Source organism: Helianthus annuus, chromosome 17 (genome assembly GCF_002127325.2).
Source record: "Helianthus annuus cultivar XRQ/B chromosome 17, HanXRQr2.0-SUNRISE, whole genome shotgun sequence".
NCBI classification, from domain to species: domain Eukaryota; kingdom Viridiplantae; phylum Streptophyta; class Magnoliopsida; order Asterales; family Asteraceae; genus Helianthus; species Helianthus annuus.
Genome location: NC_035449.2, coordinates 23,832,778 through 23,848,668, shown reverse-complemented (window position 1 = coordinate 23,848,668; position 15,891 = coordinate 23,832,778). Strand labels below are relative to the sequence as shown.

Here is a 15,891-nt window from a genome sequence, read left to right as displayed (position 1 = left end):
TAACACCGTTAGAACCTCCGTTAATGAATGGGTAAAACTGCTAAATTCGTCCATGAGGTTTGATTCAAGTTGCTAGATCAGTCAAAAATCAAGTTTTTTGAATTTGTTAATTATAAACTTATGTAGATTATAAACTTATTTAGGTATATAATTTTTCTAGACTTGCGTTAATTTTTTGAATTTGTTAATTATAAAGTTATTTAGATTATAAACTTATTTAGGTATATAAATCATTAATATCACAAGAGAAAAAAATCCTTTTGTTAGTTATTTTGAAAAATTATTTGTTAGTTATTTTGATTATTAATATTACTAGGTTATAACCCGGGAGGCTCCCGGGTAGGAAAAAATAATTTTAAATAATGGAGTTATGTCATTATGTTATATTAAAAATTATGTTTACGAATGTTTTACTAATTTATCTTATTTTATAATTTAATTGACCAAATTTAAGAACAATGGCTATTTGACCTTTTTTTATATACACAACCTGTTTCTAGCCGGTAACTAAAAAACACATACACCCAACAGTTGTAAAGATTTATCACCCAACTGAATACATCAAAAAAACATTAGGAAAAATCAAAAGCTCTCTGGTACTCTGACTCAAATTCGCTTAGCTTGGATCGATTTTTGAACCAGTTGAAAGAGGTAACTTTAATCTTATCCAGCATCCGGTCCAAATGCACTCTTTTACCTGAGAAAATTAATGCATTTCAGCCCTTCCAAACGGTCCATTTCGTCTGGTATTCTGTGATGCTCATTGTATCCATACGAAGTTGCCATTTCCTCCTAAAATGCAAAATGTAATTAGTTTAATTAAAATATTGAGGTCAGGCAAATAGACAATGATAGGATTGAACTTTGATTAATGTTTGCATCTTCTGTTGCTCGTGGCTCATTATAATATCAATCATATTATTCCTGATTATAACATCTAACAGTAGAAGATAACTCTGTTGAGATCAATGACCTTTTTGTATCAAACCTGCAGCAAAAAATATGGGTAAGGGTAAAGTTGTAATTTCGTTCCAAGGACAAAGTTGTGGGAGCACTACTGTTCAATCCAGTTTTTTACTATATTGTATATTATAATATAATGTAAAAAAACTACATGCTTCATAACTGACTTTGAGGCATTGGTGCTAGGATGAGCAAAGGGGAATTTTGGGTTTGAGAGAAATGTGGTTGTGAAGCTTTAAGGTTTGTTAAAGACAACACATATGATCCAATTGATATCAGGTCACCTATTGTAAAAACGGATCCGAAGCCGAAATTCGTATCAAACATATTAACCCGAACACAACCCGAAGTTTTGTGGGTTGACTCGAACACGACCCGTTCAACCCAAATTTTTTAATTTTTTTTGTGAAACTAATATATTAAAATTAAAATTTACTTAAAAACACTAATGTATATAACTCAATTATATTTAAATTATAAAATCTCTTGTTAATTTCTCTTTTTAAGCTATAATTATGACATACAATACACACTCTATTTAAATTATGACATAAAATATATTGTAAAAAAATTAATATAATATAAATGTATTAAACGGGTTAACCCGCCAATCCGATTGGGTTGACCCGAAACCGGCCCGTGAACATAAACGGGTTCGTGGGTTTAACCTGAAACTGACCCGAACCCGTTTAGACTAAACCTAAACACGTAAATTTCGTGTTAGGTTCCTGTCATGTTTTCGGGTCGTGTCAGAAATTCACACCCCTATATGAACCTATACTCAACAGAGACGTTCTAACATGTTTATCCAAACATAAAATGTTTTATAGAACACCTTTACTCAACACAAGTTAAAACCATGTCAATCAAAATCATAATCTTTGTACGAACCTTTACTAAACACAAATAATTAACTCGTATCAATCATACCATCATAATTAACACATACCTTTAAAAGGGCAAGAGGTCCTTTATGAGCCACCAAAATAAGAAGAGTAGAACCAACACCTAACATCAGTTCCACTTTCCAGCAACAATTGCCTTATTTCCTTAAAGAAAACTCTTAGACGCCCGATCTTCTTCCCAAACTCCGCCATTTACTGCTGAATCAAATGGTATCCGACTTAGAACTAAATAAGAGAAGATAAGTATCCTAGCCTGAAACGTCAAGAGAACATGAGAACATGCAACAAATGGATTATCAAGAAGCATTGGCCAAGCCAGCCTACATGGGTAATGGTCGACTGGGGTTGGCAACTTGAAAAAGAGATGACTCTTATTAACTTGCAGCAATTGGCGACTTTATACAGTCAAGAATTCATCTCAACATCGTCCGACGGACAGGGAAAGTCCAATAAAACAGTAGAACTCATTGCTGTCATCATAATATAAAATTACACTTAACCCTTTCACGTATCTGCATAAGACAATGAAAATTTTACTAAATACTTAACTTTTGATAGAAATAGAAACACAAGTGAGTGCAATGTGGTAACTAACTTACCCCAAGCGAGAAGTAGAACCTTTTCAAAGAGTACACCAGATAGCTCTAAACGCGCTAGACTGAACACAAAATAAAAAATATGCTTCAGTTGTAGGAAAATAATACGAAATGTTTGTTATTTCAACAGAGGAAAAAACTTGGTATAGATTTATAAAGCTCTTGTTCATTATAGTTGCGATCATCTAAGCCATGGTCAGTCTTCACAACTCTCTTCTTTCTTTGGCAATAAAGATTTCTTAGGTTGCTTTGCCAAAGTAACCTCAATATATATAATAGCACTTGTACGTATGGATAATGTGATAAGTAATCATAGTAGTACACAATATATTAAGAATTATGGTACACAAACATAGTCCAGTTATTACATGTTGATGGCACTTGCAGCAAATGGTGATGTCTTTTATATTAATAAAGTAAAGTTAATTAGCATTATTAAAAGTTACTTAAGTTCACTACATACATAATTTAACTACTGAAAATCATTGGAACATGATTACAAGTAATCTATTAAAGAGGCCAAATCCAGTGGGTTGAGAAGGCAATAACTATATTATGATGGGATCAGTGACCTCTTAACAGGGAGTTCAAGATATCTTACCTGATGTAAAGTAAATGTGTAACATAGCAAGAATGGTGATTAGCTTGCAAAAAGAGGCCAAATCCAGTGGTTTGAGAAGGCAATAACTATATTATGATGAGATCAATGACCTCTTAAAAGGGAGTAGAAGATATCTTACCTGATGTAAAATCGAAGGCCAATCAAAGGGCTGCTTCAGCAGTTTCTAATGTATGGCTTTTAAAATCTACACTAACAACATCTTTGTAAGTCTCTTAACATCACCACTCAACCATATATCTTCCTATCTTCCCTACACATTCATTTTCTACACTCAAAAAAACCACACAAAACAACCAACATGAAGACCATCACCCTAAGAACTCAACTCTACACCCCAACTCACTTCAATCTCATCACCAAAACCCCTCCAAGATTCAACCTTTCAAACACACCCATGATGCTTGACTCCCAAAAGGTCAAACCCACACCCAAAACCATCACATTTGACCCAATTAACAAACTTTTTGAGGATATAGAAACAACCCCATTACTTTTTGGGGATAAAGAAACAAACCCATAGTGAATTGAATCGGGTTCAAGCGCGAAGCGAGAGCTTCACGTATACGAAGCGCTCAAATTAAAAAAAAATTATATATATTGTACACATCAATATGACCTATTCTACTTGTTAATCAATAACAAACACAAAAACATGATTAAAAACACACTTAACACATAAAAAACATAGTTAAAACATAAATTAAAGTCGAAACACACTTAGGGTAAAGAAACAGGCCTCATTTAACCCTATTTAAAGACTGTTGGGCTTAAAAGATAGCCCAAATGTGACCTGATTGGGCTGAAGCGTCGCTTCAAACCATCATCGCTTCGCGCTTAAAGCGCGCTTCACAGCGCTTCACGTAATGTAACGCTTCAGACCAAAAAAAGCGATGTTTCCAGCGCTTCAGCGCTTCACGCTTAAAGCTCGCTTTAAGCGCGCTTTTTTAAACACAGAATTGAACAATATAAACTCACAAACAAACAAAAATTGTACAATCGGAATCACTGAAACAAATGAAAGTACTTTTTTGAATCCTAAAAAAACTTCTTGATTTTAATAAATCCTAATAATAATTCGATCATAATAAAACCTGGATATTCAACAAATGAAAAGCAATCGAGCAACTGATTACTCGGATCCTTTGATAATTAAAAAGCATCCTCAGATCAATCAATTGAAGAGAAGATCGAAAAGAAAACTAATAAAAAAGAACAAATATTAGGGATAAAGGATGTAGAAGTAGAAGATGAAGATATAAGTATATAACCTTTTTCATACTACAAACACCAGCGAAACAAATTAAATAACTTCAAAAAAAATATCCAAATCAAACATGCAGACCATTATTTAAACGATAACAAAACAAAACAAAAATAAAAAAAACATTGATTCTTTATATAAAAAGTAGACTATAAACATACAGTTGATGTAAGAGATACCGTGAACTGTTCTTCGAAATCGCCAAATTCCCTATCGATCAAAACACACGATATACAAAATTACAAAGAATGAAGAATCAAATAAACAACAAAATAATGAAATCACACTGGTTACCGTCGATTGAGATACATACCTTCGCTCTTTTCATCCTAGCCACCGATTTCGGTTTCCGATCATCCCATGGAAGCGAAGTCATACTATCCGGAGAAAAAAAAAACGATTTTCCTAGAATCAAACATACAGAAAATTCATACTGGTTACAAAATTAGGGTTTATATGGATGTTCAAAAAATGAAGATGAGAAAGATCGTACGTTGAATTAAAGACTAAAGATGAGAAAGACTGTACCTTGACATGAAGAAATTGGAGTTTGATTCGGAACAAATTGTACATAGCCGCCGATTAGAAGGGTAAAGAGTTGCATGTAAATGAAGAGGTTAGGGTTTTTGTGTGAATCGATTAGATAATGGTTGTTACTTGAAGATAAAGGTCAGTGATTTTCAAGAGATGTAGAACAACAAAGGGGAAGGAAGGTTTCAGGGCACGAAGAGAAGCGGCGGCGAAAGAGGAAGGATGGAGAGGCTAGGGTTTAGAACAGGGATTACAAAAGGAGCGTGATTTAGATGGTATTTATATCCGGGTCAGAACCCGGATCCCGTGTCTGCCCATATCAAGAAAAAAAGACCCGAATTTTTTCCCTCCCAAACCCACATCTAGATGCCCTTATCACACGCCACATCAAATTAGAAGCTCTTATAACGCGCCACGTCAGCCCTTATTTAACATGTTTATATATATATATATAGATTATTATTATTATTATCATTAAATGTTTACTAATTATATATTTAAGTATTTAAATAAGATAATACTTAATTTAATTTAAATAAAATTAGTTTTAAAAATATAAATGTAGCTTTTTTGAAGAGCGTAATTTAACTGGCCCAGCCTAATGATTTTATTTTGATGTTGTTGTTGTTATTACCATGTAAATATTTAGTATTTATTTAAGGATTTAAATAAGACAACAGTTAATTTAAACAATATTTAGTTATGAAAAATACAAACATTATATGTAAATTTAAATATTAAGAAATTTACATAATTTTTATTTGTTTTTATTTAAATCGTAATATTTAATGTTTAATTTTTATCAATTATTTTAATTTAATATTTGTATTATAAAGTTCTTTTATTCATTTTTTCTACTTAATTAAGTGGTTTCTTATTTAATAATACTTATCATTCAGGTGAGGTCGGACAACATGTCGTAACAGAACAAGTCTCATAAAAAGGATTATTTTGGTTTGAGTCAAAACGGGTTCGGGTCAAACCAGTGTTTAAGACAGGTCAAATAAAATTACGCTCTCCAAAAGAGCTACATTCTGTTTATATTTTTATAACTAAACACAAATTTAAATTATATATTTAGGGTAGACTTGTAATTTATCTTAAATTTTAAGACATTTAAGAAAATATATAATGCATTTGGTACAAGTATTGATACATTAAGAACCTGTCATTTACCATTTTTTTCTCTTGTGATATTAATGATTTATTCAACGAACATAAATATAACTAGACCCGCCTTAAATAAGTTTATAATCTTGTGATATTAATGATTTATATACCTAAATAAGTTTATAATTAACAAATTCAAAAAATTAATGCAAGTCTAGAAAAATTATATACCTAAATAAGTTTATAATCTACATAAGTTTATAATTAACAAATTCAAAAAATTAATGCAAGTCTAGAAAAATTATATACCTAAATAAGTTTATAATTAACAAATTCAAAAAACTTGATTTTGGACTGATCTAGCAACTTGAATTAAACCTCAGGGACGAATTTAGCAGTTTTACCCATTCATTAACGGAGGTTCTAACGGTGTTAATTTATTGGACTGAAATAGCAACAGAAACTAGGCTCGGGGACTGTTTTAGCAAAAAAAGTTGATTTTGGACTGATCTAGCAATTTGAGTCAAACCTCAGGGATGATTTTAGCAGTTTACTCTAGGAACTATAGCTGTAATTTTAGAAAGCTATGGACTAATGGTGGAAATGTGCAAACCACAGAGGCTATTCGGGCACTTTTCTCTATAAAATATATACAGTAATCATAATCTAATCTCTCTAGAAACCCAGTCCCCCTCCTTCAGCTCTCTCTCACTCTTTACAAATCACTGCCTTTGCACCAACAACCCCTCCATCAGATCTCATTTTCTGATCAAACCACCATCGGCGACAATGATACCACCGGAGCTCCAATCTATCCATCCATGCGCACCCCCACCTTCACCACAGTACCGAACCAAACCCTAACCCTAGCTCCACCAATAGCAGCAGTAATAATAATAATAATAATAATAATAACAATCGTAGATCGCTAAAAAACTCTCGGTTTTCTCCGTCATCTTTTGTTCACAATGCTAGGATCACCATCGCACTCGTTCCACCCGCTAAGTTTCTCCTCGATCTCGACAGTACACTGCATTTCTCCTCATCGGCTGCGTTTCTCCTCGATGGTGTTTGCTGAGGGTGAGAGAGGGGGGGGGGGGAAGTGGGGGATTTGTTATAAAGAGGGAGAAGTGGTGTTTGCTGGATACAGGGGTGGTGGTGGCGGCTGGGAAATGGCGGAGGTAGTTGTGGAGGTTGGTCGAAGAGAAAGAGGGAGAAAGAGATGGCTGAAAAAAGATATGGTTTTATATATAAAAAGTGAAATTACCTATTTACCCTCATGTGCAAGGCACTAGTTCTGACTTAACTTAAAATTTTAACCTTGTTAGTGTTAAATGATGAAAGATGTAACGAGTTTTCCAAATAAAGGATTGTAACTGTAATTATTGAAGTTAAAGGTATCCGTTGCAATCCGGTACAAACATAAACGACGAAAAGCGTAATTTACCCTTATGTTAAAGTGCTTGAATCCTTTCATTTTGGAGTAGCAAATTGTGGGTTTGGGATGAGGGTATAGTTATGTTTATGTGAGTATTAGTGCAAATTATGATTAGTAATGTTTTTGTTGAAACTTTTATTTTTGAAAAAATGATATAGCAAGATTATATTTTGAATACCTTGAAACATCAATAGAGTAATTTTGAATACACCCATACAAAACTTGTAGGGATTAGTAAGATTTGAAAAACGCATGGGTATGTGAGTACGATTGACAAAAAAAAAATACTTATTATTAGGTTAGTGCGTTCTTTATCTCTTGGAACTACTTTTAAGTCTTAACCAAAGCATGACTTTGTTTTCTTCGTGTTTTTTATCAACTTGTATAACACATAAAAGGAGGCTGCAATTGTTATGGGTGGTTTTCTGAACCCATATCCTGAAATCATATCTAGTCTTTATTATTACTGATTATGACCAAGATACCGAATCAGGATATCGGTAACATACTGATGCAGTATCCTGGCAGTTACTAATTATTCACGTGCAGGTCATGGCTGTAGGTTCATAACGTTCATGTTGACTCATTCTCCTGAAGACTCGCTCTAATCAGTTGGAAGAGGAACGTTGAAGCCAGAAAAAGAGGTCTCTAATGTCGCAACCCCCGATCCCAAATCCCCAGAAACGGGCGGTCACGAGCCAATTTCGGTGGTATCACGTTATTTGTCTAATTTGGCAGCGGAATTTACATCAGGACCGTAGTTAGGAAATATTTTATCAGAGTAAAATACCACATTTCCATAACATTAAACACATGGGTAAAACCCAAGTTTTCAGTACACACATCTTTATAGGGATACACCCTATTTTATTTAATAAAAACATCTATTTTATTCTTAGGTAACTTTATTGCCACTTTTCCAAGCCTTCAGTGCTGTCCAGCTGGCTTCTATTTGGCTTTCACATTTTGTTACCTGAAATGCGTTTTAAAAACATTTTGTCAGTGGGAAATACTGGTGAGTGAATCCCAGTTCAATCAAGTTTAAATAAAAACCATTGTACAGTATTGAGGGCGATCCCGCAATTACATTTGTTTCCAAGTTATATCAATTATCACCCGTGGTACTATCGTACTCAACTTGTGGAAATGTTACTCCTTGACCAGATGGCAACAAATTTTGTATACAAAACCCCAACATACCCACGATAATTGTATTCTTACAAATACTCAATAACTGCTTAATATATAATTAATCATGTGAAATTTTGTAAAAACAGTTAACAAAAGGTTTATGAAAAGCGGATAAACTCACATTGCTGTCTTAGGGTTTTCAGTAAGGATTTCCTGGGAATAATCTATAAATTACACAAATGCACGTGTGCTAGTATAATAACCCATTTTAACATTAGTAATACCCTCCCCGAGACGGCATTCCAATGACTACGTCGGGCAGAACCACGACAGCCGTTACGGAACCCTAGATCAATCGGGCAGAGTATCTAATACGTCTCCAGGGGTTATAATACTTACATCATAGCAGAACCTCGCTATTTAGGGGGTATAATACCCGCGTATAAAGCCTAATATTCAGAATTTGAGATTTGAGAAACGATTGTGAGCGAATTCGACTGAGATCCGAGGCCTCCTTTATATAGTTGCTGAAACTGGTCCTCATGCGGCCCGCGTAACACACAGATAGGCCTACGCGGCCCGCGTTGACTCCGGTCAACTGCGTAGCTTAGCTGGGTCATCAACTAGCTTGTCCGGGTGTTGGGCCACGTGGCGGCCCAGGGCCGTGCCAGATTTTGGGACCCTCGCGGCCCGCGTTAACTAATCGAAAATCTTACGCGGCCCGCCTAAACTAAAGAAATCAATGAAATCAGGTTTTAACCTCTATACCGTCCGCGTAAGGTTGAGGTGGGTTCTACGCGGCCCGCCTCAGCTTAATTAAACTTGTTTTTAATTTATTTTTAATGCTATATTGTATTTTCGGCTTGGTTTTCACATATGGGTATATTTTGGGACATATTGGGATGTTTTAAAATATATTAGGGTGTCGGGAAAATAATCGAGGGTGTCAGTTTAGCTAGGATTGTTACATATTCCCCACCTTATTTTAGAGCTCATCCTCGAGATCTACTGGAACAAATGTGGATATTTCCTTTGCATTTCTGATTCAAGCTCTCATGTGTATTCAGGTCCTCTTTTGGAGTCCCACTTTACTTTGACCAAAACTAATGTTTTATGCTTGAGATTCTTAACCTTCCTGTCTTCAATCTGTAGAGGCCTCTCTACAAACTTGAGTTGTTCATTTACCTCTATATCCTTAAGAGGCACTACGAGTGATTAATCAGCTAGGCATTTCTTGAGATTAGATACATGAAATACATCATGTATTCTTGCTATTTCCTCTGGCAGTTGTAGCTGATAGGCTACAGGTCCTATTTTTCTAATAATCTCAAAAGGTCCAATATATCTGGGACTTAGCTTCCCTCGTTTGATGAATCTTACCACTCCTTTCCAATGAGAGACTTTTAACAATACCCTATCACCTATCTGGAATTCTAATGGCTTACGTCTGTTATCAGCGTAGCTCTTCTGTCGATCACGTGCTGCTTTCAGTCGTTCCTTGACTTGAATGATCTTATCGGTTGTTTCCTGTACTATCTCAGGTCCAGATAGTTGCTTTTCCCTAATTTCTGCCCAACAGACTGGGGTTCTGCACTTTCGCCCATAAAGTGATTCGAATGGTGCAACATTGATACTTGTGTGATAACTGTTATTATAAGAAAATTCTATTAAAGGTAAGTGATCGTCCCAATTACCTCCGAAATCAATTACACAAGCTCTAAGCATGTCTTCCATTGTCTGAATTGTCCTTTCGCTTTGTCCGTCTGTTTGAGGATGGTAAGTTGTGCTTAGATTCAACTTGGTTCCCATTGCTTTTTGGAAACTTGTCCAAAAATGAGAGGTAAAACGGCTATCCCCATCAGAAACAATTGATAAAGGTATTCCATGTAATGAAACAATTTCATTTACATATAGTTTGGCTAACTGTTCCATACTGAAAGTTTCCTTCATTGGTAAGAAATGAGCTGACTTGGTTAGCCTATCTACAATCACCCAGATTGTATCATTACCTTTTCTTGTTTTGGGTAATTTGGTAACAAAATCCATTGTTATCAATTCCCATTTCCAAACTGGCATTTCTAGCTGTTGTAACAAACCTGACGATTTCTGATGTTCAGTTTTTACTTGAGAACAAGTTAAACATTTAGAAACATATGCTGCTATATCCTTTTTCATTCCCATCCACCAGAAATTTTTCCTTAAATCCTAGTACATCTTATCATTGCCTGGATGCATCGTATATTTAGACTTATGGGCTTCTTCTAATATACGGTGACGTAGGTTTCCTAATTTAGGTATCCACATTCTCTTTTTATGGAATCTCCAAATTCCATCTGTTCCTTGTTCTAATTCTTTAATCATTCCTTTTAATTTTTCAGTATCATCCTTGATTACTGATTCTTGTGCTTTTCTTATTTGATCGTTTAAATCTACTTGTAGATTTAATTTAACAGAACGTACCCTTTTTGGCTTTTCATGATATTTTCAACTTAAAGCATCTGCCATTACATTTGCTTTTCCTTCATGATATTGAATATCACAATCGTAATCACTAAGTAATTCCGTCCAACGTCTTTGTCTCATATTCAACTCCTTTTGCCCGAAAACATACCTTAACTTTTATGATCAGTGGATATGGTAAACTTACTACCATAAAGATAATGTCTCCAAATCTTAAGGGCAAAAATTATAGCTCCAATTTCTAAATCATGGGTTGAATAATTCTCTTCATGATTCTTAAGTTGTCTAGAGGCGTAAGCTATAACCTTTTGACGTTGCATCAACACACATCCATAACCTAACTTAGAAGCGTCACAATAGACTATAAAGTCTTCAGTTCCGTCTGGTAACGCTAGTACGGGTGCATGGGTTAATGTTTGCTTAAGGATTCTAAAGGCTTCTTCTTGTTTTGATCCCCATTCAAACTTAATGGATTTACAGGTTAACTTGGTTAAGGGAATGACTATTTTAGAAAAATCTCGAATAAACCTTCTATAATAACCGGCCAATCCTAAGAAACTTCTAACCTCAGTTGATGATTCAGGGGTTTTCCATTTAGTGATCGCCTCGATCTTTGTTGGATCCACGTGAATTCCTTTATGATTAACTAAGTGTCCAAGAAATTGTACCTGCTCTAACCAAAACTCACACTTGGAAAACTTAGCATACAACTTTTCTTTTCTTAATAGACTTAAAAGTAAGTGCAAATGCTTTGTATGTTCCTCTTTACTCTTAGAGTAAATTTGAATATCATCTATGAAGACAATTATGAATTTATCCAAATATGGCTTACATATTCGGTTCATCATGTCCATAAATGCGGCTGGGGCATTGGTTAAACCAAATGGCATGACAGTAAATTCATAATGGCCATACCTTGTTCTGAATGCAGTCTTAGGAATGTCCTCTTCATGTACCTTTAATTGATGATATCCTGATCTTAAATCGATTTTAGAGAAAAATCGAGCTCCTTGTAGTTGATCGAACAGATCATCGATTCTTGGTAATGGATACCGGTTCTTAATCGGACATTGTTCAATTCACGGTAATCAATGCACATACGCATTGATCCGTCTTTCTTTTTGACAAACAGTATCGGTGCTCCCCATGGCGATGAGCTTGGCTGTATGAATCCTTTCTCCAACAATTCGTCTAACTATTTCTTCAGCTCCTGCATTTCGGCTGGTGCCAAACGGTAAGGTGCTTTGGCAATCGGTGTTGTTCCAGGTAACAGATGGATTCTGAATTCAACTTCCCTGTCTGGCGGTAATCCTGGCAATTCTTCTGAAAATACATCTGAAAACCGAGACACTACTGGAATGTATTTTAATTCTTTTCCTTGAGTGTTAGTGATTATAGAAATCAAATACACTATGGACCCTTTTCTTATATAACTTGCAGTTTTCATCACAGAGATGAATTTAGTGGATCTAGATAGTTTATCTCCTTTAATTGTGATTTTTTCACCCCTTGGTGATTTTACTTGAATTGACTTTTGATCACATAAAATACTGGCTTTATTGGCTATTAACCAATCCATTCCTAATACAACATCAAATCCTGCCAGATTCATTGGGTAAAGGTTTACAATAAATTTTTGATTAAAATTTTCTATTCTTGCTCCCTGGAAGATTTCAGAAATTCTAACGGTTTCTCCATTTGCTGCCTCTACTAGACATTCTTGTGGTAGTTTAGTTAATGATTGATTTAGAAGTTTGTAAAACGAAGTATTTATAAAACTTTGGTTTGTACCAGCTATGACGTCCTGGATCATTTTGGCTTCATCTGCAGTTAGAACAAATGCTCTAGCATTTTTAGTGTTCTTATTGTTTGCAGGTGGAGCTAACTTCGGACAGTTTGGCTTGATGTGACCTTTTTCTCCACAAATGAAGCACAGTCCATTACTGGATTTCCTCCTGCAATCTTCTTCCTTGTGTCCTGGTGCCTTGCAGTAATTGCAGTGAGTGGAGCATTTTCCGGAATGCTTCTTCATACAGATCCTGCAGTATGGTGCAGAGGTAGATCCAACATTCCTACGGTTGGAATTCCCAGAACGAGATTCTTGAGTAAGCCTTTGGGTTAGGTTTCTCCTCTGATCTTCTTCTCTAGTACGGACTAGTTCATCAGTCAAGGTATTGGCTAGTTCTACAGCTTCTTCTATGGTTTGAGGTCTAGCTACCTTGACTACATGTCTAATCTCTCCAATTAATCTCCAGATGTAACGGGAGATTAATACCGGTTCAGGTGATACAAGGGTTGGTACTATTCTAGCATATTCAAAGAATGTGGTAGTATACCCCTTACTATCTACCCCGGTCATTCTAAGGTTTAGGAACTTATTTGCTATCTGCTCCTTTTCATTGGGAGGACAAAATTTCCTTTCTACCATATTTTTAAATTCCTCCCATTCCATGTTATATACTCTATCACTTCCTCTTGACTGGAGGATAGTGTTCCACCATTCTAGGGCTGAGTTCTTAAATAGATTCGAAGCAAACATTATCTTATCTTCTTCAGCAGCTTATTTTTAGAACAGCCTCAGTCTTTTCTATCCAGCGTAGAGCTGCAATGGGTCCTTCATTGCCCGAGAATTCTATTGGTTTGCAGGACCAGAATTCTTTGTAAAAACAACCATATGGCATGGTTCTTCTTCTTTTAGGAATGGGCACTTGAAATACGGGTCCATTGTTCACGCTGTGTTCTGGTTCAATTGGTCGCTTACTATTATGCTTACTTTTATTATTCGCTTCTTGAACCGTTTGAATAATAAATGGCATTGCATCTATGATTCCTTGTGCCACTATATGTTGAACGGCACTATTATCCATTTGGTTTCCATTGTTATTGTTGTTTGGATTCTCGTTATTCAGATTATCATTATTCGAGTGATTGTCGTTCTGAATATTATCATTCTGGTTTTCCTGATTCACTTCGTTGTCCATCTGAATTTTAAACATTTACCACATATTAATATCACCAATAATATTTGAATATAGCCAATCACATGTCACACACTTTTGGTCAAAAGCCGTCGATCATTGCGACTTACTCTATTCATATAGTATGCATCTATTACACACTAGTACTGAAATAAAAATTACAATACCGACTGAAATTTAAAACTACACTACTAGTAATAGGCATCCGTAGTTTTTTTTAACGGATACACACATATATCATTATATTATATTATTATTATTATAATTTCTACTGTCTCCACCATCGTTTCAAGGATATGGATTTATCCAAAAATCCATATTGCGCTCATCGTATTTCCATACGAGACGCTCTCCCACCTGTCTCATTCTTTCACTACTTTCTAAAATTTCCTCACCGAAAGTCCTAAGTTCTTGTACGTTTTCTGCACTCATTGGGGGTGCAAGTTCTAGGACTGGGTTTGGAATCCTGGGTGCGGGTTCCTGATATGGAGGTATAGGGGCCTGGTATGGGTAAGGATTTTCTAAAATCTCCCTAATGTATGCATCATTATCGAAATAGGTATCTAGAGGATCTAACCCTGGGTAGGCTCCTAGATTGGGCATTGGCACATCTTCGTTTATCGGGTAGCGTTGCACATAGTCCCTAACATCATCCCACCAGGGGTCGTAATTTGGGTCTAGGGGATTTGGTGCAGGTACCCTAGTTATCTCCTCCGGGTTGAAATCATGCATTTCTACTTGATTTCCAAGGTTTTCTATTTCCATGGGTTGATCAGGAATTGGTGGTTGTGGTTGGGGTGCTAGCATTTGCTCCAGGTTTGGGTCAGCTGCAGTGGTTGCTAAAATATGGATATTGGTTATACCCCTATTAAGCATATCCTGGGCATATGCATCGGTTTCTCTTTTTGCTGCGGCTAGTGCTCTCTAGTCTTGTAACTTTTTCATACGCTTCCTACGCTCATGTGCTCCCCTACTGAACCATCCCCTCTTTTTATGAGGAAATGGCTCTTCAGATTGAGCCTTAAATACGAATATTCCTTCTTCTGTATCAGCAGAGTACCCCGAGAGGGCAGGCTGAGAAGAGGCACCTTCGCTGCTAGGCGAACCAGACAATTGACGATACGCGTCAGATGGTCCTTGGTCGCTCATACTGTAAACTAACAAATAGTCAGATAACATATAACAAGAAAATACAATTATGCACGTATTTCTGTTATTTATTTCCTAACACTTCGAATTTTAATGTCAGCAGAACACTTCTGTGGCTGAATCAGTGGCATAGCTCTGATACCACCTTCTGTCGCAACCCCCGATCCCAAATCCCCGGGAACGGGCGGCCGCGAGCCAGTTTCGGTGGTATCACGTTATTTGTCTAATTTGGCAGCGGAATTTACATCAGGACCGTAGTTAGGAAATATTTTATCAGAGTGAAATACCACATTTCCATAACATTAAACACATGGGTAAAACCCAAGTTTTCAGTACACACATATTTATAGGGATACACCCTATTTTATTTAATAAAAACATCTATTTTATTCTTAGGTAACTTTATTGCCACTTTTCCAAGCCTTAAGTGCTATCCAGCTGGCTTCTATTTGGCTTTCACATTTTGTTACCTGAAACGCGTTTTAAAAACATTTTGTCAGTGGGAAATACTGGTGAGTGAATCCCAGTTCAATCAAGTTTAAATAAAAACCATTGTACAGTATTGAGGGCGATCCCGCAATTACATTTGTTTCCAAGTTATATCAATTATCACCCATGGTACTGTCGTACTCAACTTGTGGAAATGTTACTCCTTAACCAGGTGGTAACAAATTTTGTATACAAAACCCCAACATACCCACGATAATTGTATTCTTACAAATACTCAATAACTGCTTAATATATAAT

The 15,891-nt window shown here is 35.8% G+C and overlaps 1 long non-coding RNA gene across 12 annotated transcripts; it reads right to left on the bottom strand.

Moving 5' to 3' along the window:
• Positions 1–439: 439 nt before the first annotated feature.
• LOC110921817 lies at positions 440–5,287 on the bottom strand. Of its 12 annotated transcripts, none has more exons than XR_004886395.1 (8): positions 4,876–5,286; positions 4,661–4,752; positions 4,509–4,557; positions 2,468–3,270; positions 2,193–2,380; positions 1,913–2,063; positions 864–988; positions 440–792 (listed from the first exon to the last, which is right to left on the bottom strand). It is a non-coding gene; the product is annotated as an uncharacterized LOC110921817 (long non-coding RNA). The 12 variants fall into 12 exon arrangements; XR_004886393.1 differs by having other exon boundaries at positions 1,913–2,380; positions 2,468–2,526; positions 3,205–3,270; positions 4,876–5,278; XR_004886396.1 differs by having other exon boundaries at positions 1,913–2,380; positions 2,468–2,526; positions 3,205–3,270; positions 4,527–4,557; positions 4,876–5,278.
• Between the last annotated feature and the right edge of the window lie 10,604 nt (positions 5,288–15,891).